A 23,535-nucleotide genomic window follows, 5' to 3' on the forward strand; every position below is an offset into this window, starting at 1 on the left:
ATTCTCAGATGCAAAATAGTTTATAAATAGTTTTTAGTTTATTCAGCAATCTGTTTTACCTGTTTTCTCACAAGTTTACATGGCGTGACTGATGCAAATGTAGTTTCAGGTGACTAACAAAGTAAAATTAAGAACGCACGCCTAGAACCGCTCGGTCACTCCGGCCGGCAGAGCCACTGCAGATAAGACGTAGGTCTCGAAACAAATTTCGGTAAAGAACCGTAAACAGAAATACATTGTGCTTTGCAAAAGGCGGAGTTTTTACAAGCGCGTGAAGTTGCTGGAAATTTAAATTGTAAGTTGTTTAGGTTATAAAAAAACTAAATATTCCCTTCGGACCATTAGTTCGTTACTCCAAAATTCTCAATTTGGGATCCTGTAGCATCTGCATAATTTTTCCCCCTAAGCATAGCAGTACCAAGCCATTCTAAGTAGCACGCAAAAACGAGAGTGTGGGAGGGAGGGGAGAAGGGGTACCACAAAAAATTCATTTTGTTGAACTGTATTAAAAACACGCTTTTTAAAGAGGTACAAATATGTAAGTCGGATCCAAAATCTGAAAATACTTTTTAGCTCGCTCTTAGCAATAGCGACGTACTATCAATAGTGCGTACTGCCGACTGTATGACCACCACAAAAAGATAAAAAATTTAAAAAATGCAAATTTCGTTCACTGCTTTGGACCTCTACTGTCAAAACACTTTTTAAAGAGACGCTGAAGCGTAAGTATGGCTCTGAACCTGGAAATACTGAATACGACATTCGTCGGGGAAAGTGATATCCACTGCTGAGACTTAAATCTTTGGGTTAAGTTTAACTAAAAAATTTAAAACGATATCGAATACCGTAGAATAATTCATTAAACACAATAAATACACTGCCGGAAAAAAATAGTGCAGCTGGAAAGACGTCGTGTTGATCCGATGACGGGTTAGCAGATACACTGATAAAGGTTTGAGGCTCGTCCGCCAACAGACAGCGCAGTGGCACAACTATCGGAGCGCCATCTGTGTGTGCCCTTTGGTAGGGAATGCTCGTAGCCAGAGGGCTGAGTGTGGCGCAAACGTGTGAAGCAAAGCAGGCAACCGCGCCACAGAGATGCGCTCGCACTTCCTGCAGCCAACTGAGCGATTCTGAGAGTTGGGCTGGTCCTTTCGTAGAATTACAAGGTCGAACGTGGTGCGCCAGTTGTGCAACGATGCCGGTACCAGCCGCAGGTGAGGTTCTGGACGTCCACACTGCATGGACGCCGTCAGGGTCGTCGTACTGTAAGGTCAGCAGTGGCGGATCGTACAGGTACCACAGCACAGGTAAGAGGGCTTGTGAGCCGAGACGTGGCAACACGAATTATTTGTGGATCGGTTATTAGCAGTGAGACTAGAGGCACGACGCCTCTAGTCCGCCTCCCACTCACACCACGGCATCGACACGCACGGCTCGACTGGTACAGTCAGAGGGTCAGTTGGAAGATGGGGCGGCGCGCCCTGGTCTTCAACAGTGAAACCAGATTCTGCCTGCACGCGTACGACGTATATCCAGTGAGGGCTGTCTCGCGCAGTGCATTCCTCCAAGGCACCCTGGTCGCATCGCAGGCCTCGTGGTCTGGGGTGCGACGAGCTACAACTCTCGTTCACACTCGGCACGTGCAGAATGTTGCTAGACCCGTTCTTTTGCTTTTCTTGCAACAAGAAGGTGATTTGACATGTGGGATAATCGGGTCTACTGCCGGATGTTTGTGTCGCTCTGGCACAATATTTCGGCCACGTAACTCGTTGCCTTCTTCAGGTGCCACCTGAGACTGCCGTATTGGAGGACAAGCAGCGCCAGGCGGGCGCGGACGGCAGAGAGAGCACCCAGCGCCCTCTGGGCATAAATACTGGACAAGATCCTCCAATACGGTAGTCTCAGGTAGCACCTGAAGAAGGCAACGAGTTACGTGGTCGAAATATTGTGCCAGAGCGACACAAACATCCGTCAGTAGACCCGATTCTCGCACATGTCAAGGTCTCGCCGGGAAAGCCTGAAGAGTTACAAGAAGGTGATTTGTTGTTCCAGTAAGATAACGCTCACCCGTAGACTGTCTGCGACATTCCAGGTGCTCTGCAAGGTGTGCAGAAGCTTCCCTGGCCAGTTCAATCTCCAGACTTCTCTCCAACCGAGCATGTGTGGGATACGATGGGAGGAGAAATGACTCGTGCGTCTCGTTAACCAACAACTCTTACAGAACTACTTGAACAGGTCGGGCAGGCGTGGCATAACGTATCCTAGAACAGTATTCGCCATCTGCACCATCGACTGGATGCCACAGTCAGCACCTACATTGCCGTCCGTGGAGGCTGCACCATCTATTCTACTGATGTGGGTGTTTCAGCACGGATCGATACCTAGCACCTCAGAACCGCTGTGGTACTGATCTGTAAATGTAATCATTTCATGTACTCCATATGCAATGTTGCGAAATAAACCTTGAATGAACTGGAAACCTCTAAAAGGGTGTACCAATCTTTTCCGGCAGTGATTCGTCTCAAACGTTTGAACTACAAAGTAACTGACTGCGTTACAATATTTTCAAAAGGTGGTACTGCGAGGGTTAACATTAGGACGTCTTGTACAGTAATACTTTTCATACTAAAATGTAGACTTTCACGGCCGGAAATGTCACGTCCAATATAATTATCCGGGCTGTTATGCCGTGGTCGGTTGATGAATTCTGTGTCAATTCCCAACGTTTCGTCCCCGTCTGCGGAGTACATCTTCAAGGGGGTCTGTAGCTCGATGGAAGGTCCAACACACCCAATGGCTCGCTACTGACTGACTGACTGAGCCAGTGGGTGTGTTGGACCTTCCATGGAGCTGAAAAAAGAAATAAAAATAAATTTAAAAAAAAAGGTTCAGGATGCGAACCTGCGACCGTAGCGGTCGTGCGGCTCCAGTCTGTAGCGCCTCGAACCGCTCGGCCACACCGGCCGGGATCAAGCTACAGACCCCGCTGAAGATGTCCTCCGCAGACGGGGACGAAGCGTTGGGAATTGACACAGAATTCATCAACCGACCACGGCATAAGAGCCCGGATAATTATAATGGACATGAGTAAGAGTTTTCATCCACAAAGGCGCTTCGTGTGGGGACGATTGGTTAGTTTCCCTGTGCAGCCTGCTTCTCGACATTTTTTTTTAGGAAGCCACACGTCACCCACAGGAACAGCAATGTCCCCGCCACGATCAGAGCGCGCCAGATGCCGGCCCGCAAAGTCCATTAGACGATCGGCGCGTGACAGCGCTGGTCGGCTAATTACGCGACCCGGCGCCCCGCCCGTGCTTTAATTAGGCCCCCGCTTTGGGCCGGAGCACCGTTTTGTTTAATTAAGGCGGTCGGCGGGCGCGTGCGCGAGCGCAGCCGAGGAAATGACGCGGCGAGCGCAGAGCCCGCACCGGGCCACTGACCTGGATGCTGCTGGCTCACCCGGCTCTGGTGATGCGCTACAGCCGGCCGCGCCGAGTCCTCCGGCATACGCCCATGGAGCCGCGTGCTCGCACCCGTCGGCCGACGTGTTCACCTGCAACAGAGCAAAGCCACCTGAGTGTCTGCGACGACGAGCAGTCGCCTCTTACTGCTGCGAATTACGCCCTCTCTCTGTCCGATCAGGTCTCGGAAGGTTGGTTAGTTAGTTACGTCTTCCATTGACCAATAGCACGGGAAAACCTTTATGATGTGGAACGCGTCAAATGCACAAGAAATGCGCACAGGAAACAAGCTTCTTTTCCCCTTTATAGTGTTATACCTAAATATTTCTATTATTTATCCCATTCCCTTAAATGCCACAAAATTCAAGAATTCATCTATGGTATAGAAGGAGTTGTCAAGGAGATATCATTTCAATTTGTTTTTGAAACTATTACTGCTGTCTGTCAGACATTTTATTTCATCGGGTAATTTATCAAAAAGTTTTATAGCAGCATATTTTACCCCTTTCTGTGCCAAACTTAGGTTAAGTAAAGAACAGTGTAGGTCTCTCTTTTTCTGGTATTGTAATCATGAATGTCGCTGTTGATTTTAAACTGGCCCATGTTCAGAAAAAATTTCATTACAGACTAAATGACTGTGAAGCAGTTGTAAGAATTCCTAACATTTTAAACAGATGCCTACAAGATGTGCGACTATGAACGCCTCACATTATTCTAACTGATTTCTTTTGAGCACTGAAGGCCTTTTGCCTAAGCGTTGAGTTGCCCCAGAATACTATTCCGTATGATATCAGAGAGTGGAAGTACGTAAAGTATGTTAGCTTACTAATTTATACATCCTCAAAATTGGCAATTATTCTGATTGCAAAAGTTGCTGAACCTAGTCGCTTTAGGAGATCCAATTAAGATTCTCATCTATATGTACACCCAAAAACGTAGTATGCTCTACCCTGGCTACTGACCGACCAGAGCTCGGTTCATCCTCAGCCGACAGGTGTGTGTGGATGCGAATGTGGAGTGGCACGTGGTCAGCACACCGCTCCTCTCGCCGTTGTCACTTTTCGTGACCAGTGTCGCTACTTCTCAATCAAGTAGCTCCTCAATTGGCCTCGCTAAGCTTGAGTGCAACCTGCTTCCCAAACGCCCTCGGCAAACCCACCGAGAGCTAGCCAAGCCCTACAACGCTAACCTTCGCGGAAACGGTGTTGCCACTGCGACAAGGCCGTTGTCATAAAATAAGCTCATACCCCCAAAAATTTGTCACTCCTAGAGAAGCCGTTACACGCATCATTTATTCATTCCAATTTCACTATGGAATGATAAACACCTGGATTCGGTTAGGGAGAGAGTCCGTACGGTTGTGCACGTACATAATCATATCCATGTTAAGACACTCACTCAGAATTTGATCGCCCAGTTCCACCAAATTTGGGGGATGCTGATATCGGCGTTTTCAGAATGAGGTTTTCACTCTGCAGCGGAGTGTGCGCTGATATGAAACTTCCTGACAGATTAATACTGTCTGCCGGACAGACACTCGAACTCGGGACCTTTGCCTTTCGCGGGCAAGTGCTCTACCAAGTGAGCTACCCAAGCACGACTCACGACCCGTTCTCACAGCCTTTCTTCCAGGAGTCCTAGTTCTGCAAGGTTCGCAGAAGAGCTTCTGTGAAGTTTGGGAGGTAGGAGACGAGGTACTGGCAGAAGTAAAGCTGTGAGGACGGGTCGCGAGTCGTGCTTCGGTAGCTCAGTTGGTAGAGCACTTGCCCACGAAAGGCAAAGGTCCCGAGTTCGAGTCTCGGTCCGGAACACAGTTTTAATCTCTCAGCAAGTTTCATATCGGCGTTTTATTCGATGCTCCATGTCCCACAGATTTTCTTTGGGTTTCAAGAAATCGGACTTTGTAGGCCAATAGAGATGTAATAAGGTGGGGGAGTGTTCAGAAAAGTAGTCAAGTTTTCATGAAATGTACGTGCAACTGCATGTGTCGACAACCATAAGCTGTATAACGCAATGACGACAATCAAGATTTCTGCCGGGCCAGGACTCCAACCCGGATTTTCCGCTTGTTGCGAGCAGTCACCTTACTATTAGGCTATCCGAGCAGGCTCCACGGCTAGACACAAACTTCCATATGTCGTCAAAGGCATCTGCAAACTGCACTTGCACGTTCATTATATATACTCCCGTATGGGGAAGGCCTTTTAATTGAAACTATTGCACACCGTTATCCAGCTGATGGTTGTCCATATTCGCAACTGCGAATACCTTTCAGGTACTTCATAACGGTGTAGTCGCCGCAGTTCTTACTTCTTCACACACGGATCTGTGTCCGAAGGAATATTGCATCGTACTTCTCAACAACACGGGCACTGCAATCTCGTAGTCACCTATTCCCCAGACCGATGAACTTTGCTGTTGTCGTCTTGAAAAATAGGTGTATCAGTAGCATACTCGTCATGCAGGCAGCACCTGGTCATTCAGAATGTTCAAATAAACATACCGGTTCATGTCAGTAACCACATCACTGAGCGGGCCCACCTTTTGCTGAGTAAAACTCCCCCAGAACATCACAAACCCACCTCTGACTTCAACTTGTCCTTGGACACATTGATGATGAAAAGCTTCATTAAGCCTTCGCAGCACTCGACGACGTGCGTCATGTGAATATAGGCAAAGGCGTCATTCGTCTCACGAATAATGGGAGCAGTATGGGCCTAATGAGCCTAAGACACCCCTGCCCGCCCTTGTTGCGCGGTGTAGATAGCAAAGTGTGACACGTAGGAAAAGCTTCAAAATGCCATTGTTTTTATAGCGCACGCAGATATCATTCTTTCCCTGTCCAACAGTGGAGCCAACTAACCACAGTTAATATTTTTTTTTTAAAATAGGCATTTGTCCTGGATATTAGATGAGAGTAGTCTGGGATTTCGACACTTTGAATAAGTGTACCGCAATTGATTAATAAACAACCACGAATGTATAGGTTAATAATCAGGTCGTATTGAGTTACTTAACATGCGTTTTCGTACACTGATGTGACAAAAGTCATGGGATAACGTATGCGCATATACAGATGGCGTACACGAGGCTGGTTCAAATGGCTCTCAGCACTATGCGACTTAACTTCGGAGGTCATCAGTCGCCTAGAACATAGAACTAATTAAACCTAACTAACCTAAGGACATCACACACATCCCTGCCCGAGGCAGGATTCGAACCTGCGAGCGTAACGGTCGCTCGGCTCCAGACTGTAGCGCCTATTCTCTGCCTCGTGATAACTGGGTGTTGTGTGCTGTCCTTAGGTTAGTTAGGTTTAAGTAGTTCTAAGTTCTAGGGGACTGATGACCATAGATGTTAAGTCCCATAGTGCTCAGAGCCATTTGAACCATTTTTTGTAGCGCCTAGAACCGCACGGCCACTCCGGCCGGCTTACACGAGGTATAAAACGGCGATGCATTAGTTGAGCTATCATTTGCACACGGGTAATTCACATGAATAGATTTCCAACGTGATTATGCCACACGACGGGAGTTAATAGACTTTGTAAGGAAATGGTAGCTGGAGCTAGACGCATGGAACATTCCGTTTCGGAAATTCTTAGCAAATTCAGTATTCTGAGATTCAAAATGTCAGAAGTACGCCGAGCACACCAAATTTCAGGCATTACCTCTCGCCACGGGCAATACAGTGGCCGACAGCCTTCACTTGATGACCGGGAGCAGTGGCGTTTGCGTACAGTTGTCAGTGGTAACAGACAAGCAACACTGCGTGAAATAACCGCAGAAATCAATGTGGGAACGTATCCGTTGGGAGGCGCCGCGAAGTTTGGCTTTAATGGACTGTGGCATCAGACGGTGGACGCGATTGCAGCACAACATCCCGTGCAGCGCCTCTCCAAGGCTCGTGACCATACTGGCTGGACCGCAGGGGACTGAAAAGCGTGGCCTTGATCAGATTGTAGTTCGCAGGAGCAGATGGTAGCTCTCCGACAAACCCGTGGACCCAAGTTGTGAACAGGACACTGTGCAAGCTGCTGCTGGCTCTATAATGGTGTAGATACGACTGAACTGATCGTTGACTGTACATGATTCCGTTCGGCTACTTGGAGACAATTTGTAGCCATTCATGGACTTCATGTTCCCACGACAATGGGCCAGGTCACACGACCACAACTGTTTGCGATCTGGCTGAAGAACATTCTGGACAATTCGAGCGAATGATCTGTCCTCCGAGATCGCCTGACATGAATTCCAGCGAACATTTATGGGACATAATCGAGAGGTCTACATCTTCATCTACATGTATACTCCGCAAGCCATCCGACGCTGTGTGGCGGAGGGCACTTTACGTGCCACTGTCATTACCTCCCTTTCCTTTTCCAGTCGCGTATGGTTCGCGGGAAGAACGACTGCCGGAAAGCCTCCGTGCACGCTCGAATCTCTCTAATCTTACATTCGTGATCTTCTCGGAAGGTATAGGTAGGGGGAAGCAATATATTCGATACCTCATCCAGAAACGCACCCTCTCGAAACCTGGACAGCAAGCTACACCGCGATGCAGAGCGCCTCTCTTGCAGAGTCTGCCACTTGAGTTCGCTGAACATCTCCGTAACGCTATCACGCTTACCAAATAACCCTGTGACGAAACGCGCCGCTCTTCTTTGGATCTTCTCCATCTCTTCCGTCAAACCGACCTGGTACGGATCCCACACTGACGAGCAATACTCAAGTATAGGTCGAACGAGAGTTTTGTAAGCCACCTCCTTTGTTGATGGACTACATTTTCTAAGCACTCTTCCAATGAATCTCAACCTGGTACCCGCGTTACCAACAATTAATTTTATATGATCATTCCACCTCAAATCGTTCCACACGCATACTCCTAGATATTTTACAGAAGTAACTGCTACCAGTGTTTGTTCCGCTATCATATAAACATACAATAAAGGATCCTTCTTTCTATGTATTCGCAAAACATTACATTTGTTTATGTTAACGGTCAGTTGCCACTCCCTGCACCAAGTGCCTATCCGCTGCAGATGTTGCTGCATTTCGGTGCAATTTTCTAATGCTGCAACTTCTCTGTATACTACAGCATCATCCGCGAAAAGCCGCATGGAACTTCCGACACTATCTACTAGGTCATTTATATGTTGCTGTGGTTGTGGTGTTCAGTCCTGAGACTGGTTTGATGCAGCTCTCCATGCTACTCTATCCTGTGCAAGCTTCTTCATCTCCCAGAACCTACTGCAACCCACATCCTTCTGAATCTGCTTAGTGTATTCATCTTTTGGTCTCCTTCTACAATTTTTACCCTCCATGCTGCCCTCCAATACTAAATTGGTGATCCCTTGATGCCTCAGAACATGTCCTACCAACCGATCCCTTCTTGTAGTCAAGTTGTGCCACAAACTTCTCTTCTCCCCAATCCTATTCAATACTTCCTCATTAGTTATGTGATCTACCCATCTAATCTTCAGCATTCTTCTGTAGCACCACATTTCGGAAGCTTCTATTCTCTTCTTGTCTAAAGTATTTATCCTCCATGTTTCACTTCCATAAATTGCTACACTCCATACAAATACTTTCAGAAACGACTTCCTGACACTTAACTCTACACTCGATGTTAACAAATTTCTCTTCTTCAGAAACGCTTTCCTTGCCATTGCCAGTCTACATTTTATATTCTCTCTACTTCGACCATCATCAGTTATTTTGCTCCCCAAATAGCAAAACTGCTTTACTACTTTAAGTGTCTCATTTCCTAATCTAATTGCCTCAGCATCACCCGACTTAATTCGACTACATTCCATTATCCTCGTTTTGCTTTTGTTGACGTTCATCTTATACCCTCCTTTCAAGACACTGTCCATTCCGTTCAACTGCTCTTCCAAGTCCTTTGCTGTCTCTGACAGAATTACAATGTCATCGGCGAACCTCAAAGTTTTTATTTCTTCTCCATGGATTGTAATACCTACTCCGAACTTTTCTTTCATTTTCTTTACTGCTTGCTCAATATACAGATTGAATAGCATTAGGGAGAGGCAACAACCCTGTCTCACTCCCTTCCCAAACACTGCATCCCTTTCATGTCCCTCGACTCTTGTAATTGCCATCTGGTTTCTGTACAAATTGTAAATAGCCTTTCGCTCCCCGTATGTTACCCCTGCCATCTTCAGAATTTGAAAGAGAGTATTCCAGTCAACATTGTCAAAAGCTTTCTCTAAGTCTATAAATGCTAGAAACGTAGGTTTGCCTTTGCTTAATCTTTCTTCTAAGATAAGTCGCAGGGTCAGTATTGCCTCACGTGTTCCATATATATATATATATATATATATATATATATATATATATATATATATATATATATATATATTGTGAAAAGCAATGGTCCCATAACACTCCCCTGTGGCACGCCAGAGGTTACTTTAACGTCTGTAGACGTCTCTGCATTGAGAACAACATGCTGTGTTCTGTTTGCTAAAAACTCTTCAATCCACTCAGTCAGCTGGTCTGATATTCCGTAGGCTCTTACTTTGTTTATCAGGTCAGTTTATGCAAGAAACCCTGCGCCGGCAATACTTTCGCAATTGTGGACGTTTATAGAGGCAACGTGGCTCAGTATTTCGGCAGGGGACTTCCAACGACTTGTTGTGACCCTACCACATCGAGCTGCATGCAGACGTCTTTTTACAATGCACAGCCCTGGCCGTGTCAGGGTAGCTTTCGTCCTGCCCCCACACAAGGAAGAGTGCAGCGCCGACCGCATCAGAACGGGGGGGGGGGGGGGGGTTACAGGAGGCCAGCGTGCAGCGTGCGGCCGCCCCGTTTGCAGCGGCGGGCGGCTCCCCCGGTGTCCGGATGTGAGCGGCGGCTGTGACGGGCGACGCCCCCCGCCCCCCGCCCCCCGGCGCCTGCGCGGCGATTCTCCGCGGCAGCTCAGCTCGCAATTCGCCGCGGCGGTGCCGGCGCCGCTAATGAGACGCGCACCGCGGCAGGTGGGCGGCCAGGCCCGGCCGCGCCCCTCCACCTCTGCTCTTCCTGGCACACCTGCCGCAAACCGGCCGGCTCTTCCGCCCAGCCGCCTCCTTCTCCCGTGAGTACTGTACACGTATCGGACTGTTCTGGCGGACAGTCGGCCATTTACACCATTGGCAGCACAACAGCTCCAGGCGCCGCAACGTTACTATTCCTCCCATGCTGTCGCTGATAGTCGCTTTCCAGGTGCCAAGTGGACAGTCGCTGGCAGCTGCCTAAAATGTCAGAGATGTTATTAGTAAACAACTGTTTAACATCTCGCGTACAAAAGAGACCACGTCACACATACCTGAAAGATCAGAAAATAGTACTAAGCCACTGAACTTCCGTTCAGTATCAGTTACATATTTTTGTAGCAGAGCGCTGGAGCATACTCTCAGTTCAAACATCATTACGTATCTTGAATACAATAATGTTCTTCTTGGGAATCAGCGTCGATGATGCGAAACGGAGCTCGTACTCTGCATATACCGACGGTGGACAACATATCAGTTTGTTACTGTGTTTATAGACTGTCGCAGTGTTTTAACTGAGTACTATATCAACGGGTTATGAAGACTACAAAGTTCCGTGGCCTGTGTAACCAGGTTCGCGACATTAATGAAGTCTGGAGGCAGCACCTCATCCTGGACCTCAGCCTTTAGCCACTCAAGTAATACATAATGTTTTTAAAAAAGAAATGTTCAAATGTGTGTCAAATCTTATGCGACTTAACTGCTAAGGTCATCAGTCCCTAAGCTTACACACTACTTAACCTAAATAACCCTAAGGACAAACACACACACCCATGCCCGAGGGAGGACTCGAACCTCCGCCAGGACCAGCCGCACAGTCCATGACTGCAGCGCCCCGGCCGCTCGGCTCATCCCGCGTGGCCGTAGTGTTTCCCGGAGCGTGTAACAGTGCTATACGCTAAAGACTTAGAGGACTATATTAGTTGCAACCTTGGTCTTTTCACAGATTATGCGGGATTGTGCGGAAATTATGTCCGCTAAAAGTTGCTATGACTTTCTGTGAGACCCTGACAAGATATAAACCTGACACAAAGACTGGCAACTTGCTCTTGTTACACAAAAATGTAAACCTATGCACTTCATCAGACCTGAATGTCATTAGAAGTTGCATAAAAAGCAATTGTCTGTCAGTAATAGACTACTGCTCCGAGCTGTCATCTAGCTTGTGCGAAGAAGTGCCGTGCGAATGGTGACGGCCTCGTCAGAGAGGCTCGTACAGTAATACAAATGTTGCAAATTGTACCTGGAGGATTCTCGAAGAAATACGCCTCTAATCTCACGACAGACTGCTTAGAAAAATTCAAGAATTGTCTTTCAGAGTGGAAACTACGGATATTCCTCAGTCTCCACACACCCATCCCAAAGAGAACAGGCAGATAAAATTAGGCAAAGAATAACTCGCACGAATTCCTGGCAACAAAGAGTACACCAAATTGTACACACCCCTGACACCAAAACGAGTGGTCTGTTTAAAGACGAGACTGCTTTCACAGAGGAAGGTACGATCAGCAGCTACAGTAGATTTTTCTACTAGGCGGCAAACCCCATGGTAACTCGTGTGTTCCGACGCCAACAGAGATTTACCATAAATGTGTGGTTGGGCTGTTGACAAAGTATCCATATATTGATATTTTTCCAAAAAGGATCGACATACATCCGCGATTATTTTCCCCGATATATCGATATCGAAATGCCAATGTCGAGTGCCGATATTTTTATTTTATATTATATTTTTTCGCAGTTTTTGGTAAATATCTGAAATTGTTCTTTTGAAACTGCAGTAGAACATAATTTTGCTTTCATTGTGTGAAGGAGTCTTACTACTTTTTGAGCTTTCATCACGTACAGTCTTTCACTCTGTGTCAAATAAGTACAAGTGGGACGAAGAAGAAGTTCGATTGGTTGCTTTACAAAAAAAAAAAAAAATTTAAACGCAACTAGTGTGCTCTTTACTCGAACTGACATTCTTCAAAATCTGTTGCTGAAAATGATGAACGAAAGTCTAAATGACATGACTCGTCTTTGGGGGGGGCGGAGGCGTATGAGGAGAAATGATGACGTAATCGGCACACGGTGCTACCAACAGAAACTGCAACTTTTAACTTGACACGCAATTTTGAGAGTACAACTGCTGTGTGGCTGGTGTTTACAGAAATGAAAAAAAAAACAAGGATGTCGACATGAAGTGTTCCAGACAAATCCGGTATGTGACGAAACCGAATGACGGAGCCATCGGACACCTTTTATTGTGCCGCTTACAGGCACTTACCATTTTCAGCGTAGTGGTTATCGTCAAGCGTGAACGTGCATCGTTTCCCTTTTAATTCTTGCTCTAAGGGGGATAAGCAGGCTGCTAGCTTGTTGATGTGTAAATAAATATGCAGGCTGGTGTTTTTTACGATCATCTGATTTGGCCGTAAGTTGTGCTTAACGTGCTCCGTGGAGGAAATTACCGCATCGATCTTTGGGACGTACTACTGAAAGTGTTTGAGAACGTCTTGCTAGCAGCCAAGCAACCATTTTCATTCCACAGTGACGGGACCCTACCATACTTTCCCATTATTGTCAGAGGACCATCTTTTGCCTAGTTGTTGACCGAGACAGTTGTGGGCGAGTACTGTAGTCGCAACGTACCCCCGATATAACTTCCCTTTGTGTGAGGGGAGGTGGGAGCGGGGGGGGGGGGTGAGAATGAATCGTACAGACACTCCAGGCAGCTCAGCTGCTGACATTCGGATACGCAGCCTTCTGCTAGTGCAAATGGGACGGACGTACGCTGTCAGCTCTCCCTGTCATAGTACCCAACTTTAATACAGTCAGCGCTGCAATCTTCCTTCTGCAGGACAGGTCAAAAGCTACCCTGTAACATTGTCGGTTGTGGATTGCAATATGAGGTACCGGCGATTGAGAAATATAATAATGCTTGTTAAAGAAGCCCTGATCATTACCTATACATTACTGGTTGCTGATTAGTGAAGTGTAAAAATTTCAGCGCAGGCTGATCTAACATCCAGGATACTTGTCTTTTTTTTTTTATTTATTTACTAGCTGATTAGTCGGCCCCAGTGTTTGGTGGGGAAAAAGTGAAATCTGCTTACAGTATAAAAACAAAGGCATTCTGAAGTTTTTCTTGTGTGTCACATTTTGCTATCCACACCCAGCAACAAGAGCTGGCTGCGGTGTCTTCGGCCCACGCTAATGGTCTTCTTGTAGTAAGCTAAGTTTACGCAAACACTGATGCCATTATACAGTCATGGTAGCATTCTTATCATTATAAGATGGTTTCGAGTGGTTCTATAACATTGCCGAATACACAAAATGTTATGGAAATGAAATTAATGACATTTCGTTATTCGATACCGCTGATTTGAAACTGACGATAAAATTCGTATATTAGCTTTAGCTTACCAAATGTAGCAACTACGCCGGCCGCGGTGGTCTCGCGGTTCTAGGCGCGCAGTCCGGAACCGTGCGACTGCTACGGTCGCAGGTTCGAATTCTGCCTCGGGCATGGATGTGTGTGCTGTCCTTAGGTTAGTTAGGTTTAAGTAGTTCTAAGTTATAGGGGACTGATGACCTCAGATGTTAAGTCCCATAGTGCTCAGAGCCATTTGAACCATTTTTTTGTAGCAACTACCTACAGTTTTGCTTCGTTGCACAAATTACAGGGCCCCACGAATAACCAGTTGGTGTGACTGTGTAGTAGGCTAAGTCTTACAGCACGGCCAGGTAGGGGCTCTGCACTTGTTCATCAGCTGATAACTAGTACTGTTGTCACCTAAGGAGCCTCAGTTCTTAATAACTTTTCAAATAAAAGTCAGTGTTTTGGCGCTTCTCGAAGTACTTCCATGAGAAATGTATGGTGATATACTTGAGTTGGTAATCTACAATTGACAGCCACGTGCAGTGACTTCTCAAAAGTGTGTTAATAATGCAAATGACTGCTGTTATACTTGCAGTAAATTGACATTTGCTTCGAGTGAGAGTCCGATACACCTTCTATAAAAATAGCAAGTTTTGGGCCATTAAGATAAAAAAAAAACAGCAGAAAAACTGAAACTTCCTGGCAAATTAAAACTGTGTGCCGGACCGAGACTCGAACTCGGGACCTTTGTCTTTTGCGGGAAAGTGCGCTACCGTCTACCTGCGAAAGGCAAATGTCCCGAGTTGGAGTCTCGGTCCGGCACACAGTTTTAATCAGCCAGGAAGTTTCACATCAGCGCACACTCCGCTGCAGAGTGAAAATCTCATTCTGCAGGAGAAAAACTGGTGTTCGTCCAACCTCAGTCCACAAATGACGGGAAAATAACGTCGTACGGTTCCTCGACTGCCGATAACTTGGAGGGAGCCCTCTAACCATACTAAAGCCTGTTGTTTACGTAACTAGAACTATATACCCTAGCAGAACCTCTGAAAAAAAAAAAGGTTCAAATCGCTCTGAGCACTATGGGACTTAACATCTATGGTCATTAGTCCCCTAGAACTTAGAACTACTTAAACCTAACCAACCTAAGGACAGCACACAACACCCAGCCATCACGAGGCAGAGAAAATCCCTGACCCCGCCGGGAATCGAACCCGGGAACCCGGGCTTGGGAAGCGAGAACGCTACCGCACGACCACGAGATGCGTGCGAACCTCTGAAATTCCCCCTGTACTTAATGTCAAAGGACTTTGCTCTGAGCCACAATGAATGCTGTGCTGAAGATAAAAAACATCCATTTAGATAGATGCAGTCTTCTCTGCGATGCCTTTGTGCAGTTACTTCCAGATTTCTTCCCTCCAGGCTGTGATGATAGGAACGATAATGTGACGAGCGCTTATACCAGCGTATTTCGCCAGTGGACAGAAGGTGCCGAGAAACACGGAGAGTTGCCGTGTTGCGTGACTATTGTCGGGTGGTGACAAGGACGTTTCTCCTTCACAGTGCCAGGCACAGGCAAGAAAGAGACTTTTTATGGTATTTAATATTTCCACATCTTTTCAATCTTCTCTTGTAAGGTACGCATAATAAATATCATTATCTGGAAAAAGAAATTTAACCATTTTCTTCGGATTCTGTGACACAAAAAACACTAAGAAATCGTATCATGTCCACGATAACATTCAAATACTCAAAATTTGCAGAGAGTGTATTCGATATGGATAATTTTCAAGAGGGCTCCTGTCCTGGTAGTAATTTGGATGGCAAAAGGATTGAAATAAATTTTAGGTAAACTGGATATGTCGTTTACATGTAATAAGTTGAATAAAGCTGTCGGTAAGAGAGAAGGATTCTACTTACAGATGTGACCTGATGGAAGCTTGCACTTAGTTACTTTTGCTAAAGGGATTTGATTTTAAGGCTGATTTCATGATAAAAATTACCCTGAAAAAGGATGTGGAGTGTTTGGAGATCGAGAGGGGGGCTGGTACGTGTGCGGCAGCAGACAGGGGTTTTCAGACATTTTAAGGTTACAATGGGATGTAGGGATCCAAGAGTATGGGAGACGTAACCAAGTACTGGCCAAGTACAGACCAAGTTGTTGGCAGTGGATAAGGGCGGGAGAAGACGTTAAGGTAGTAAAAGTAAGGCGGAGTGCATGCCACGAGAAGTAAAACGTGGGGAAAAGGGTACATTCGTTGGCGAATTTCCCAACCACTTAATCACATTAGCAGAGAATTTTGCAGGCAGTAACAAACGACAAGGAGAGGCTGACGTTAGTGTTGTATGCTGTTACTTTTCGCCCCTCTGGAGAACAAGAAAAATGGTGCTGAAATGAGTGGATGCCAAGAAACACTTTGGGCTGGCCACGTTATCACTACGTCATGGATAGTGCCGGCATCGTCGTTACCTCCAGAGACGGACACTGGAGTCTCAGTCCCGGACTGCATACAGTCGGACCTTTTACAGAGCGCCCTTAAGGCACTACTCCCGTCGTTTAACTGCAAAGGCAGGTGTTTGAGATACCAGACTTTTCTGCATCGCTAGTATCCGAGGATATTCGTTTGCTGTCTGTGAACCCCTCTAGGCTGGGCGGTTAGCGCTTAATGAACTTGGGGAAGTCTCAAAACACCATAACGGCATTATTTCCGCACGGTCACCCACTAAGACGCTTCTGAGTTGGTCATCCCCTTCTTTGCCGTTTACCTTACAGACCTGTCTTCATAATTACTTTGGATGCAGATGAGTACCCTCCTTCCTTATTTTCCAGTACCGCGAACAGTAGCACACTTACGGAAATAAAATCGCAGCCCCAAGAAGGACTGTGCAACATAAGCGATGCTTGGTAGGCGTATTTCTACATCTGGAATATGATGTCTATTAAAATGTCGCGCCAGTCGCATAGGAGTGGCGCTAAGTGCGCCACCCCGAGGACGCAAATCAGGTTTGCTTCCTGTAACAGTCGTGAGCGTCAGTAACGTTCGAGACTGGACGTGGTTCAAATGGCTCTGAGCACTATGGGACTTAACATCTGAGGTCATCAGTCCCGTAGAACTTAGAACTAACTTACACCATCACACACATCCATGCCCGAGGCAGGATTCGAACCTGCGACCGTAGCGGTCGCGCGGTTCCAGAGTGAAGCGCCTAGAACCGCTCGGCCAGAATGGCCGGCGTGGACGTGGTGAGTTGATGCTTTTAAGATGACGAGTACGCCGCCAACGGCACATCACTGAGTGTAACAGGGCTACTAGAAGCTCAGTGTTCCTTCTTCGATATCGTAGAGAGACTTGGCAGGGATGTAGCCACTTTACATGGTGTCGAGAATGTGCGGTCGGAAGAAGACCGGGCTCCACACTGGCACGTGACACTGCCGACAGGGAAGACAATCGTGCACGGCATATGGCTCTGGACTGGATTTGCGACAGCAATTTCAGCAACAGTTGGCACCACAACGACACAACGAGCTGGTACAAATCGGTTACTTCAAGGACGGCTGCGAGCCAGACGCAGTGCAGCGTACGTTCCAATGACTTCATACCAATGTCATTTACGACTTCAGTGGTGTCAAGCCCGATCTCATTGGAGGGCAGGATGGAGGGCTGTTGTTTACCCTCATGAAAGCCTGTTCTGACAGTCGGGCGTTGGTTAGGAGGAGGCCAGATGAGGGCCTGCAACCAACCTGTCTGTGTGCTAGACACGTTGGACCTACAACTAGAGTTACGGTCTCGGCTGCTACTCGTATTTCGTATGACAGCAGCAGTACTGTCGCGGTTATCCCACGCACACCGACAGCAAGACTGTACGCCAATCTGTGCGATTCGATCTGCTGTGCTGCCATTCATGAACAGCATACCAGGGGGTGTTTTCCAGCAGGATAACAGCCTCCCACATCTACTGTGCTACCATTCGTGAAGAGCATACCAGGGGGTGTTTTCCAGCAGGATAACACCGTCCCACATCTGCTGTGCTGCCATTCACGAAGAGCATACCAGGGGGTGCTTTTCCAGCAGGATAACACCCTCCCACGTCTGCTGTGCTGCAATTCATGCACAAGATAACAGGGGGTGTTTTCCAGCAGGATAACACCCTCCCACATACCGCTGTTGTAACCCAACATGCTCTACAGGCTGTCGACTTTTTGCCTTGACCTGCTCGACCACCAGATCTGTCTCGAATCGAGCACATGCTGGACATCATCATACGAAAAATCCAGCGTAATCCAGAACCAACCTGACCGCCCCTGCACTGGTCGGCCAGGTTAAACAGGCACGGAACTCCATTCACAAACTGACTCCGGCACCTGTACAACACAATGCGTGCACGTTTGCACGCTTGCATTCAAAAGTTTGGTGGTGTGGTGTGCGTACTGTAAGACCTTCAGTACATACACCATCAGGTTATTTGACTTGTCGCTCTAACGAAGTAGGCGAGTGTCACCAATATGTCTCGTGGTCTTATCGTGGCGTGTTTATCTTCTGCCGTTAGGTCAGACGATAGAAATGCCACTTGCACGCTTAGAGTAGCAGATTGACGGTGACCAACTTTAAACAGAACTTGCTTAATTGTCACACACATTTATTAAAATAATAAATAGCATTGACATTACGTAACTTGATTCTGGATGCTGTTTACAATTGACAATCTGAAGTTCCTTTGGTCATGGTACGTTAATCTTATTCTCACATAGCTCTGATACTTGACAAAGTGTCTATACATTTATCTTCATGGCTATGTACAGGAATGTGGTAATCTTATTAGGTGCAGACTGAAACTTGACTATAGACTGGTACAGAAAAATGCAGACTGGGACAGACAAATGCAGGCTGACTAATCGGCGCGCGCGGCCTCCTTCTTCTGGACTGGGTGTGGAACACCCCAGTCTATCGTGAACGTAGGGTTTACCGAGAGGCATTTCCTACCACGGCTGCGGGTTGTGGCCGGCGATGGACAGCGCGTGTGATAACTTGAAGTGCTGACTAATCGGAGGTGTGTACAATCGTAGTACGTATCATGTATCACTGCGCGAGTGTGATCCGCGAGGAGAAAAGGTTCTAAGTTAGCAGCGATCTCATTGGGTGCGTTACATATTAATACGCGGATCGGGGAAGCAGAATTTGGTCCGTCTCTAAGGCAGCGCCATCTCGTAGTGCGGAGACGGACGAGTGCTGCGCCTGCGCTGTTGTGCTTAGCGGGGCGCGCTCTAGTGGGAGAGTTGTGTACGCGCTGACTACGCGGAACTATGTACACAACAGGTGGTTACACTGGTTATTAATGTTTGACATTTGCAATGGCTTATCTTTCGCTTCATTAACTTGTAGTCTTGCAATGTCAGTCACTTCAATACGTTACTTAGACAAATGTGTTCCCGTAACTTTTTTTTACTCTAAATTAATTATTTTTTAGTGTTGGGATTTTTTCCGTCACTGAGCAACAGGAAAGAGAACGCTAGAAGTGTCTAGAGGGTCATATGGTCAGCGATGTGCCCTTCTCTGTAACACAGGTGTGCGGAAAAAATCGTCCTCATTTGGAATCGACAATGATGTTGCAGATCGCTACGGATAAAAGAGCGCACGGATGACGGAACTGTGTTCTGAAAGCGACTAATCTGGCCGCCGAAGCGGAACGCACACAATGGGCGAGCAGCGCCGGGACAGCAGGCAGAGAGGCATCTCCGGCGGCCGGTAACAGACGCCGCGCGGTATCGGAAGAGCAGCCGGACGCCCCGAGCCTTTGTCGGAGCGCCGAGACAATGGCGAGCGCGCGTGGGCGGGGTCTCGCCGTCGCCGGACACTGGCCGCGCTTCTCCGGTCCAGTTATTAAATATAAAAGCGCCTGCAGCGGCGCATCTGCACACCCCAGATGAGTATCTGGCGGGCGCGGTGGTCCACCTCTCTCTCTCTCTCTCTCTCTCTCTCTCTGTCTCCCTCTCTTCCTCGCTCTCTTCCGTGCCTCCCCCTACCTCCACGCCTCTTTCACCCTGACTCAGCGAATCTCCACTACTGCGGGCCGCCTAGCAGCTAAATAATGACGGCGCAGCGCCGACAAAAAGACATTTCTCTCGCGGACCGCTTTTGTCGGAAATTAATAAACCTCTCAGGCGGAGAAAACAGCGAGTCACGGAACGTCAACAATTGTAAACAGGTCTGCCGGCGGACATTCCGACCCCGCCGGCAGCGCAGGTTGACAAGGCGGCGGCGAGCGACCGCCCGACTGTGGATCGCATTCTGCCGCGCAAACGCGGCAGCGGCAACAATGGACGGACACCTACGTGGACGGCAGCGCAAACCCCGTTCACGGTGACCGCAGTCAATTATTTATTTTGCGTCCCCTGTAAACGAGTACCTTTGTGCCCGCCCGTGATTGAGGCCGGATGAGAAGCGTGCGACCCGATTTGGGCTGTCCCCAATGTCCACGAAAGGAGCGGGCTGTAACTGCATTCCGGCGGCGGACCGGCGTGAAGACGTCTCGTTAGGCTGGCAGATTGCTTCTTTTTGTAGCACCAGAGAAGCTGCTCATCACACCGTACTCGACAAACTCGGCTTTCTGTACGTACTTTGTTTCCCGCATTGCTGTGCAATGCACGTTTGTAGCAGCGAGACCATAAATACTTCCCCACAAATTCTTCTGAAAAGCAGCCTTAAAGTTGTCGTATCTGCCGAACTCCCGACCTTTTGGAGCCAAGGAAAATCAAATATTTTGCATTTCTTATCCCTTACAACTGACCAGATACTGTTCGCTATCTAAGACTATTTATAATGCCTGTGAACTGATGGAAACTGCCTAGGGCAGTTCTTATTTTTAGATGACAAGGTGAAATCTGTAGAGACAGGCGGCTGCTGTGCACATATTGACGTGGAGTGGCCGGCTGCCCAGTATGACACTTCTTCTTTTTCTTGTGGCTTTGTCCCGCGTTGGCGCAGGGTCGGCACGCTTATTGACGGATGATTTAAAGGGGAACCGGACGGCGTCCGTGCCGCCACCCTGTTACACTTCGGGACGGAATTGTGTACCACAACTGTCTGCCGTCTGTGTCCGGACGCTTCCTAAATGTTTGCGAATCGTGTAAATGAGCCAGGACTTGGGTGCCAGCTGCTTTCACGTAGTGCGAAGTGGGGAACCGACCCGCTCAGCGCGCCGCGTCCCAGAAGCAGCACCTTAACACGCTCGGATATATGAAATGGTCGACATGACACTTATACACGTATTAAGAGAACATTTGTTTATTTTAGTGTATGTGGTTCCTTAATGCCTTTTCTCCTTCGTGTAATCTCTTACCAACATACAAATTCCGTCGTTGTTGGTCTATATTTACTGCTTCTTCACGGATCACGACTATCGTCAAGAACGGTGCAGGGCAGAGGGAATAACAATTCTGTTTGCTCATTAACGTTACCGACTAGAAATATTCGATTCACCTTTCGTCCTTCCCTTGGGGAAGCTACGAAGCATCGCAGTCAAGGCTTCGCAAAACTGTCGAGTAGTTAAAAAAATGGCTCTGAGCACTATGGGACTCAACTGCTGAGGTCATCAGTCCCCTAGAACTTAGAACTACTTAAACCTAACTAACCTGAGGACAGCACACACACCCATGCCCGAGGCAGGATTCGAACCTGCGACCGTAGCAGTCGCACGGTTCCGGTCGAGTAGTTAACATTATGTATGTTAGACGTACTTGTTGGTAGGACAAATGCACATTTTGATCAAAATTTTTCCTAGACTGCTTATTACGGAGTAGGAGCCCCAGAAGCAAAGGAATATTGCGCGGAGGATAATCCGAAGACGGCAACTAAACACCGATTTTGAGCAGCCTGACTACTTACGCGAAACATGTTTAATTTTGCTGTACTTGAAACTAGAGAGCGTTCACTTTGGCGTGAACACAGACTGGCGTGGTAACACTTCCACGGAACAGATTGTCTTGGAAATTTCGCTGTTTGCGTCGAATCGATTTTACTTCTGACTGGTAACTCAGAGGAACATGAGTGGAGAGCTGATTAAACATTATTGATGGCAACAGTAACGCATCAGGTTCACAGTGATCGAGATCTAAAACGCGGGCGATTCATTTCTGGGAAAAATAGCCACTGGGGAGGAGGCTCGCTGTCATCAGCACAAACTCACCACAAAACGACAAAGTGCAGAAGCTTGCGTCGAAGGTCGACGCTTTTACAACATAACTGACATTCAGTCCAATGAGTTAACAACATCCTAAAAGAAGGGCGTGCATAACAGTCTCACGTGGTTGTATGAACGTTCCGCGCGTTGCACCCAAGTGGAAGGGAACTATGTAGAGCACCTGAACCAATTTAAATCAGCCTCTTAACTTTTTTCTGTTTTTAATTAATGCAATTTCTAAACCTTTTGGACAGACGGGGTATGTTTCACCAACTGCCAAACCTCTTAGGAGTCTTTTACGGAATGGAGGCATGTCATTCCGTCAATGGTGATACGTCTACCACATAGAAATATTAAGGTTGCTATTGGACAGGAAGATATCAGTTTTCTCCTTTCGTTTCGTACTTACAAAAACACAGCTTTACACTGCCAAGGCATTCGCGAGCTCAATTTAAAGGTCTGAGAAAGAGAAGACAAATCACATCAGCTAGTGAGTTACCTAGAGAACATCGCAGTATTTTTGCCCTGCATTCATACATTTTCATTGATTTCGGGGCTGACTTCCACCTCTGCAGCAAGGTCAGCTAATGACGACATAACCGTGCTGAGCAAACGTCTGACGTCACTTTGTAGTATTGTGCAGGAGACTTGTGAAATGGCCGCTGACGGCTAGCACCAAAGAACGGTTCTCACCTACTGGGAAGCGTATTCTAACGTCTTTTTCGTTTTCATGTCACCAGACTCCCTATTAGTGTTATATAGGCTTCGTATTCATATTAGCTCTTTTTAAGTGAATAGCCATATTACACTAGCTTCGATTGCTTTATTTGTGACTGACAATGAGTGTCATTGTGGAACGCAGAAGCACTTGCTTAGCGGGTAAGTCTAAAGGTAGGGATCCCTGCCGATAAAGTGTCAGCTTTCATATATGCATTACCGGGAATTGAGACATTCACATAAAAGACGACATTCAGGATACGGTTCATTTACGCCGGTAGGTAGAAAACTGATTGATTGACGAAAAATGGTTTCCGACATGATTATGGCCCCACAACGGGAATTAACAGACTCTGAACGCAAAATGCCAATTGGAGCTACACTCGTGGGACACTCCATTTCGGAAATCGTTAGGGAATGCAATATTCCGAGAGTCACAGTATGAAGAATGCCGAGGGTACCAAATTTCAGGCACTACCTCTCACCACGGACAACGCTGTGGACGATGGCCACCACTTAACGATCCAGAGCAGTGGTGTTTGCGTAGAGCTGCCAGTGCTAAGAGGCAAGAACCGCGGCGTGAATCAGCCGCAGAAATTTGTGCAGGCCGTTCGACGAACGTATACATTAGGACAGTGCTGAGAAATTTGACGTTAATGGGCTGTGGCAGCAGACAGCTGACGCGACTGCCTTTCCTAACAGCACTATCTTGCCTGCAACGGCTCTCCTGGGCTCGTGACCATATCGGCTGGATCCTA

At 47.3% G+C, this 23,535-nt stretch overlaps 1 protein-coding gene and 1 non-coding gene across 2 annotated transcripts in view; one reads left to right on the top strand and one right to left on the bottom strand.

Moving 5' to 3' along the window:
• Positions 1 to 23,535, bottom strand: part of LOC126237541 (transcriptional regulator ovo) — an 864,856-nt gene that overhangs the window by 119,347 nt on the left and 721,974 nt on the right. The window contains 1 exon segment of the mRNA XM_049947726.1: positions 3,444 to 3,556. The gene's annotated coding sequence lies outside the window, so the exon portion shown is untranslated.
• Positions 5,201 to 5,275, top strand: Trnas-cga (transfer RNA serine (anticodon CGA)). Its single transcript has one exon. It is a non-coding gene; the product is annotated as a tRNA-Ser (tRNA).

This window comes from Schistocerca nitens, chromosome 2 (assembly GCF_023898315.1).
Source record: "Schistocerca nitens isolate TAMUIC-IGC-003100 chromosome 2, iqSchNite1.1, whole genome shotgun sequence".
Classification (NCBI taxonomy): Eukaryota; Metazoa; Arthropoda; class Insecta; order Orthoptera; family Acrididae; genus Schistocerca; species Schistocerca nitens.